Source organism: Portunus trituberculatus, chromosome 41 (genome assembly GCF_017591435.1).
Source record: "Portunus trituberculatus isolate SZX2019 chromosome 41, ASM1759143v1, whole genome shotgun sequence".
Lineage (NCBI taxonomy): Eukaryota > Metazoa > Arthropoda > Malacostraca > Decapoda > Portunidae > Portunus > Portunus trituberculatus.
The window spans coordinates 28608947-28616302 of record NC_059295.1 but is presented as its reverse complement, the minus strand read 5'-3'; the positions used below and the strand labels follow the sequence as shown (position 1 = coordinate 28616302).

Genomic DNA, 7356 nt, shown 5'->3' with positions numbered 1-7356 from the left:
TAAAGAAAAACATTAAATTTCTCAAGAAATTAAAAAACTTCCATTTCTCAGTTCTATAATTGAACAAAATCCATAATTTCCAAGAACTATGTTCATCAAAATCCTTTTTATAATGTAATCTGAAGTCTGTCGATATTAAATCATTCTTTTTGATAATTACATGAAATCGATTGCAGCAAACTAACTCTACAGGACTATTGAATTAAAGTTATTTTGCTCCTGTTAGTAAGATGTTTACTAAGAAATACAGTTGCTCTAAGAGCGAAATATTGTCAAAGCAAACCACAACCTCCTCCGTGTCCAAAAATAACGACTAACAGTGCGCCATAGACGTCCATTCAAATATTGCAGCATCCTAGGAGGCAGAGATCTGCTGCTCTTTGCATCAACTGCTGTGGTTTTCTTATATTCCTTCCACACATAAGCAGTTTTTTTTTTATGAGTTTTTCATTTTATTTAATCATTTAACTTTATTTCATTTTATTTATTCATTTAACTTTCGCTGACACTGGTTGGTGTTTCTGTATACATGGAAAGGATTACACATCATCGTTTACATACGATAGTTCGGTCAACATATGAATTAATTTCCTTGAATAATGCTATCAACACTATCATATCAGCGGTAAAAACAGTTTAATAGCTTATCTACTTTAGTCTCACGTCTGCCATTTTATACTTTCCTTACACCAACAACTTTACTGCTCAAACAAGTGAGTAATAGTAATTTTAGACTGTACACTTTCATTGCCCATCACAAGCTTACTCCTGGTTGCGCCTCTTCATACTGTAAGCCCCTTCGATGCAACACGATCTGTAGTATTAAGAAAATCTTGGGCCAGATGGAGTTATTCCTGGCTACATCTCTTTCTTCATACTGTAAACCACTTTGACGCAACACAACCTGTAAAAAAAAAGAACAATTTCATTAACTAGAAAGAAAACTGCACAAAAATGGATATCTTAAAAAACTAAGATTCCTCGAGATTTTTGTTTTCTGCAATACCAAACAGAGCCCATCACAACAATAGCAGCAATAACTCCCCACGACTTTTAATTGGTAAGAAGTGATAAGGTATAGTTTAGCTTACGAAAACCCCATCTCACACCAGGTCCCCAAGTTTGTTGGTAGTAAGGAAACCAGGAAGTAGAATGCGTGCCTCGTTTTAATATATAGTGCCCTCTGAGCTTCAACTGTTTGATTTTAAATAAAAATCTATAACCTCATCAATGATACCTTTAGTAACTAACGCAAGCGTATTGAATAAACAATGAATAACAATGGATATGTAATCTACACAAATCGTTCCTGGAACTAAGAAAATCAAAGCAGATTCACTTTTAAGTTAAACCATCACAAAATCAACTTACAACCCCCTACAGTTCTACTGATAACCTTTCGCGTTAGTTCAAACAATTACATACCAGCACCCTTCCAGGGAGACACGGCCCCTACTCATCCAAATGCATCTTGCTGGCTGGCCGCACACCATACACCACCACCCTTCCGCCTCCACCACACTTCATGTTTGACCAACGAACGGGGAAAGAAGGAGGATACCCACACACACGTAATGGCGCTTGAGACAATATTCGAAGCTTTAGGCCGTTCCTCGATTGGCTTCGAGCATTACGTCGTTAATAACAATACAACCAGTAACACTGCTAATTATACCAAGATAACGAATAATGAAGGAGTTTGAATACAACAGCTAACAAATTTAGCATACCTTACCCTCATCCTTTTACAATAAACATTTTGCAAGTACATATTTTATGATCCAGCCACAGCACCGCCACACTCTTCTACCCTTTCATCCTTTCTACACTTTCCAGCCGATCTTCTCACCGTAGGCAGATTATGTTGATGGCTGTCTATAATCAGGCCACATATCAGAGTGTCTACACTTTCTAGCCGATCTTCTTACCGCAGGAAGATTGTTGATGATGGCTGTCTAATCAGGCCACATATCACAGTTGTTTTATGTTTCCTTCATCCGTTACTGTCAGTTAAAAAATGTAATCTAAGATTTCGTTAAACATACATATACATTTTATTTATTATGTAGAAGTTACTTCACCTCTTTAAATCTTTTGGTTATGAGAAAAAATGTTTATCTAGACAATATTCTATTTGATATCAAGTATACAACAAAAAATAAATAATTATTATAATTCACTATATACAGTAGTGGCACGCTAGTCAGGTATATTCACGGGCTAAAGAAGGAATAACATACCAGTGCACGGCAGCGTGTCTTGGCAGGGCAGAGAGAAGCCTGGATGGCAGCGTGTATTGGCAGAACAGAGTGAAGAGTGAAGAATGAGAGAAGTCTCTTCCTCTCTGGATGGCAGCGTGTATTGGCAGGGCAGAGGGAAGAGTGATGCAGGAGTCTCTCCCTTCATGGATGGCAGCGTGCATTGGCAGGGCAGAGGGAAGAGTGAAGAGTGATGCACGAGTCTCCCTTCCTGGATGGCAGGGTGTATTGGCAGGGCAGAGGGAAGAGTGATGCAGGAGTCTTACCCTTCCTGGATGGCAGGGTGTATTGGCAGAGCAGAGGGAAGAGTGATGCAGGAGTCTCCCTCCCTGGATGGCAGCGTGTATTGGCAGGGCAGAGGAAAGAGTGAGGTAGAAGTCATACATGGCAGAGTATTAGCAGGGCAGAGTGAAGAGGGAGACAGAAGACTCTCCATCCCTGGATGGTGAAGCGAGGTAGATGGTATTTGAACTCCCGGTGAATCATGAACTAATTCCCTGCGGCAGGATGGAAGGATACACTAGTTTCGTACTCTGTTCAGCAGTGGCAGCACCTGAAACGAAAACAAAATAAAACAAATAAATAAAACTAAGCATTTAGTAAGAACACCTTGCTTTGAATGTATACGCGCACCGTCATGGATATACCAATACGGGGAGGGATGTGCACACGTGTCCTATAATGGATATACCTACACGAGGTGTTGTGAGCAGCTGCAGTCATGAATCGCTAAAAGTTTCAAAGGTTTAACGAGAACATTGAAAGACTCAATTCGTGTACAGAAAAAAAAAGAAAAACACTTCTAAGAAACACGGCACATTATACAGAAACAGATAAACTCGGAACAGTACAGCAACTCGAGCAAAACCTAAATCCAAAGCGTGGTATAGTACCAAATCTGAATACAACGAAGCTCATGCGGAGTGAGAGCCTCGGGTACACTGAGGTAGAACATGTGCAGTAACATTAGAAATACCTTTCAATATTCATTTTAAGCTGTCATCGGTAAGTCTGTACATAATGGTGTGTTGAGTAGCTATAGTAGGCATCGCTGTTAGGAAGCGCTTTCATTTGTAAAATTGCAATTTACTCACTAAGGCAAAATATACGTACTTTATGGAAACCTTAAAAACATGACATGATACTTTATGGAAATCAACTATAGTAATTAACTATCGTCGCTGTTACGTTCACCGGTTAAAAGTAAGATTGGCATCGAGGAGCCGGTGAACAATAAAAAAAAAACACTGCAGGTTCAACTCGTGAGGATATGCAAAGGGGGCACTCAAAAGCAATTTAATAACCCAATAACAGAAAGACATGAAAATGACATACAGATATAACACACAAATAAATATAACAAACGACCCAACTTAAAAATACCCAACAATAATACTAGTCCTATATGGAGGCAAAGTGGAAAAAACGGGACGAGGGGAAGTGATACTTACGAGGTATCGCAGTGGTGAAGTGCTGGGTGATGTAGATCCCACGGTATTCCAAAAGGCGTTGTGTTCACTGGTTGAGGCCTTGACCTCGACTGACCTCCAAAAATGAGGGAGCTCACTTAACACTTCCGCTTGAGTCGAATGGGGGCCGTATGAATCCAACTTCGGGACAGTAGTGGGGCTTCATGAGACGGTGACGTGGAGGGGAGGTGGAGAGGTGGCGAACGAGGTAGCAAGCGGAGGAGGTGATTGTAGTGGAGTATGTTACGGGCGGGCCGTAACATTTCCTCCCCCCAAAGACCTCCGTAATGGGCTCATGAAGGAGGTGAGACGGGAGATCTTGATAAGGCGTCGGCGATGATGTTGTCCACCCTCTTGATATGGTGGACTTCCAAGTTGAAGGGTTGATTTAACAAGGCTCACCTAAGTATGCGTTGGTTTCGGTTCTTCATGGCGTGAAGGAAGGCCAAAGGGTTGTGATCGGTGAAGACCTTCGTAGTTTGAGGGCCAGGATGAAGGTAGCACTAAAAACGTTGGAGCGCCAGGACGAGTGCCAGAGCCTCCTTTTCGATGGTGGAGTAGTTGAGTTGGTGTTTCTTCATTGTTATATTTATTTGTGTGTTATATATGTGTATGTCATTTTCATGTGTGTTTTGTTATTGGGTTATCAAATAGCTTCTTAAGTGCCTCGTTTGCATATCCTCACCAGTTGAACCTGCAGTGTTTTTTGTTTTTTATATTGTTAATGTTCACCGGGTCCCCGATGCCAATCTTATCCATTTAACCGGTGAACGTAACAATTGGTCGCCAATTAACTATCGTAATCTAGAGACGGATTTATATATATATATATATATATATATATATATATATATATATATATATATATATATATATATCAAATAAGCTCCCAATTAGAGGAAAAAACTTAAATGCTTACGTTATTTATTAAAGACATCATACCAAACAATTGCATATAGAGGTCTTGGAAGCAGGATATGCGTTTGAAGCGCTGTAGGAAAATTAAATCATGCTTACCTTGAAGTGCTTTCTGATTCGAGATGGGAAAGACAAACCATCCTTAGATGTTTTTATCACCGACTGAGAGACTAAATCCATCTACGCATGTCACATCCAACCACGTCCTTGTCCGAACTAGTAGGGATCTCAAGACAAAGTCGCTGGATAGTACGTACCTACCAAGCAAAAAAAAAAAAAATGAATGCCTTAGGCTAGAGTGATCTTGAGCAAAAATTAGTGATCGTAATGAATCTTTATTTCGATAGTGAAACTTACGAAAGTTGGTAGTCAAGTTTCGTATTACTATCTTTAACGTAGTTTGATGTTAGTGATACATCAATCGATATGCTTACCAGGCACCCAGAGCAATTCGATCTTGCACCATTAATTAAGTCTCTCACGGTAAACATATTATTTTCTTTGCAGTTTGATGGTACTAGTAGTTGCTTGGTAGTGTTAGTTGTTCACAGTCCATAAGTTACCTGCAGTAAATACATATGTATGAAATAATTCATATAAGATCAACAATGTTAACGTGTCTAATTCCTAATAATGTCAGAGCACTCCAACAGTAAATTTAATACAGGAAACACCATACTTATTTGTTTAAGGCAGAGATTTTCAACTTGGGGTTCATGAATCCCCCAGGGGTTCACAAGATTTCCAGGGGTAATTAGAGGACTGATGTAATAATATCGTTTGCAGTACAATTAATTGCAAATTGAGTTAGAGTCAATCACTAAATTAAGATTCTGTAAGATTTCCAGGGGTACTTAAATGGTTGACCTAAAAATATTATTTGCAGTACCATTGCATACTGAAATTAGTGTCGATCACTGAATTAACATTGCTCGATGCCAGATTACTGGGGGTTCGGGTAGATGGTCTTACAATTCAAGGTTATGAAGTCCTTTCAATATAGCCAGGAGGAATTCGTTAGATAATCGCACCGAACCATTCACGAATCTGAAAACACTTGCACAAACCAGATATCTGAAGAAAAATATTAAGCGTATAAATTCACCGACTCCTCATTAAAGCTACTGCGGAAATTTGGAGCTAGTGTGACCCCAACGCATATGGCCATGTCTCCCAACGAGTGGACTGATAATTACTTAAGTACTATTGAATCGGCGATCACGTTTCGAGCGGTTAAGTAAAGTGAGAAGTTCATGATGCGATAATACTTTTTCTCGGACGTGTAATCTGCATGTGCCATACTTTAGTTTTTACATTTTCTACTTGTTAAGCCGGACAATCACTAACAATAATTACTTTCAAGTCAATCTATGTTTAAGTCAGTCGACCGGCTGATAATGAAATAACATCAACCCACCTACCATGAGGACATAGTTCCATGAGTCGAAAGTGAGCAACAGCGTCGTCCCTGCTGCCTCTAGGCTTCACCACCCATCACTATCTCAAAGCATTGGATTTGGACACTAAACCACCGAATCAGTGATGAGCTAGGAATCCTAGGTAATCCTAAGTGACGTAGGAACACTTGATCATAGCCAAACTTTGCCTGTTTGCAAATTTTACACAATGGTACCATCATTATAATTACATACATTCCTATCTAAATGGAATGCTGTAGCAAATAGTAAGAAATTTTCATTGCGGTGATGTGAGATGGGAGAGCATCTTATGTTATGCATGTACATACGTAACTCACTTTTTGTTTGTTAGAAATTACTTTATTTCCAACCTTTGATACGTATGCACACCGCTATCTTTTTCAAAATGTGAAAATAGATTAGTTACGCCGAAAATGTGGATTGATCGATCGAGGTTTATTATACGTATATCACTTAATGAGCCGGCTACTAGTAAAGTACAGCTCAAACCACTGAAACCACTGCATTGTCCATGATAATTAAACTTATCAGTGCAATGGAGTAACTTTCTTTTTTAATCCAATCATAATGAAATGTGTGTTTTGCTGATTACACAAGAAAGGAAGCTGGTCTTGTGGATTATGTTGTTGGCACTTACCAGAGGTGCTTAACCTTGGCCTTCATGTACCTTTTCTTTTACTTTATAAGTGACACATTTGAACAAGGCATTTGAGGCCTTGATCCTTATTTCATGCCACACATTATTGTTTGTTAGCAATTATATCCCAGAGACATTAAAAGTATCCATGTATGGAGAGTGCAGAAGAGATAATGTAAGGGCAAACAATTTTTATTTGAATACAAAAATATTAGTACACAGTTCCACACCAATGGGCATCATCTGAGAGCTCTGACCAGTACAAGGGTTGCACCATAGGGCACACTTGTAATTCTATATAGCATTACACCAGTGTCTTCCAGTCTGAAACTAATGTCTCACCACAAGCTTGATGGCTGTCTAATGATTATCCACTTTAGATTTTGATGTGTCAAGCTTCAAAGTCAATTTTCAATCTATGTATTCAGTTTGATGTGATAACTACACAACTGTAAATTAGGCTCTGGTGCATGCACAGCCACACCTCAAGTGGCCAGTTAAAGAAGTTTGTTCAGACAGTTGACCACAAAAAAACTTGAAGCAAATACAAAAATTTTGCCCTTGGGCCAAACTCCTGTATTTGCCCATATACACAATGTATACAAGTATGGTTCATGGACTAATGGTAATGTGAC

At 39.1% G+C, this 7356-nt stretch overlaps 2 long non-coding RNA genes across 2 annotated transcripts; both read right to left on the bottom strand.

Annotated features, from left to right (window-relative positions):
* Positions 1 to 217: 217 nt before the first annotated feature.
* LOC123516766 lies at positions 218 to 3786 on the bottom strand. The gene is made up of 4 exons (XR_006678274.1): positions 3710 to 3786; positions 2241 to 2811; positions 1850 to 2003; positions 218 to 904 (listed from the first exon to the last, which is right to left on the bottom strand). It is a non-coding gene; the product is annotated as an uncharacterized LOC123516766 (long non-coding RNA).
* A 968-nt stretch (positions 3787 to 4754) lies between these two features.
* On the bottom strand, positions 4755 to 6131 carry LOC123516767. Its single transcript, XR_006678275.1, has 3 exons — positions 6067 to 6131; positions 5080 to 5208; positions 4755 to 4902 (listed from the first exon to the last, which is right to left on the bottom strand). It is a non-coding gene; the product is annotated as an uncharacterized LOC123516767 (long non-coding RNA).
* Positions 6132 to 7356: the final 1225 nt, after the last annotated feature.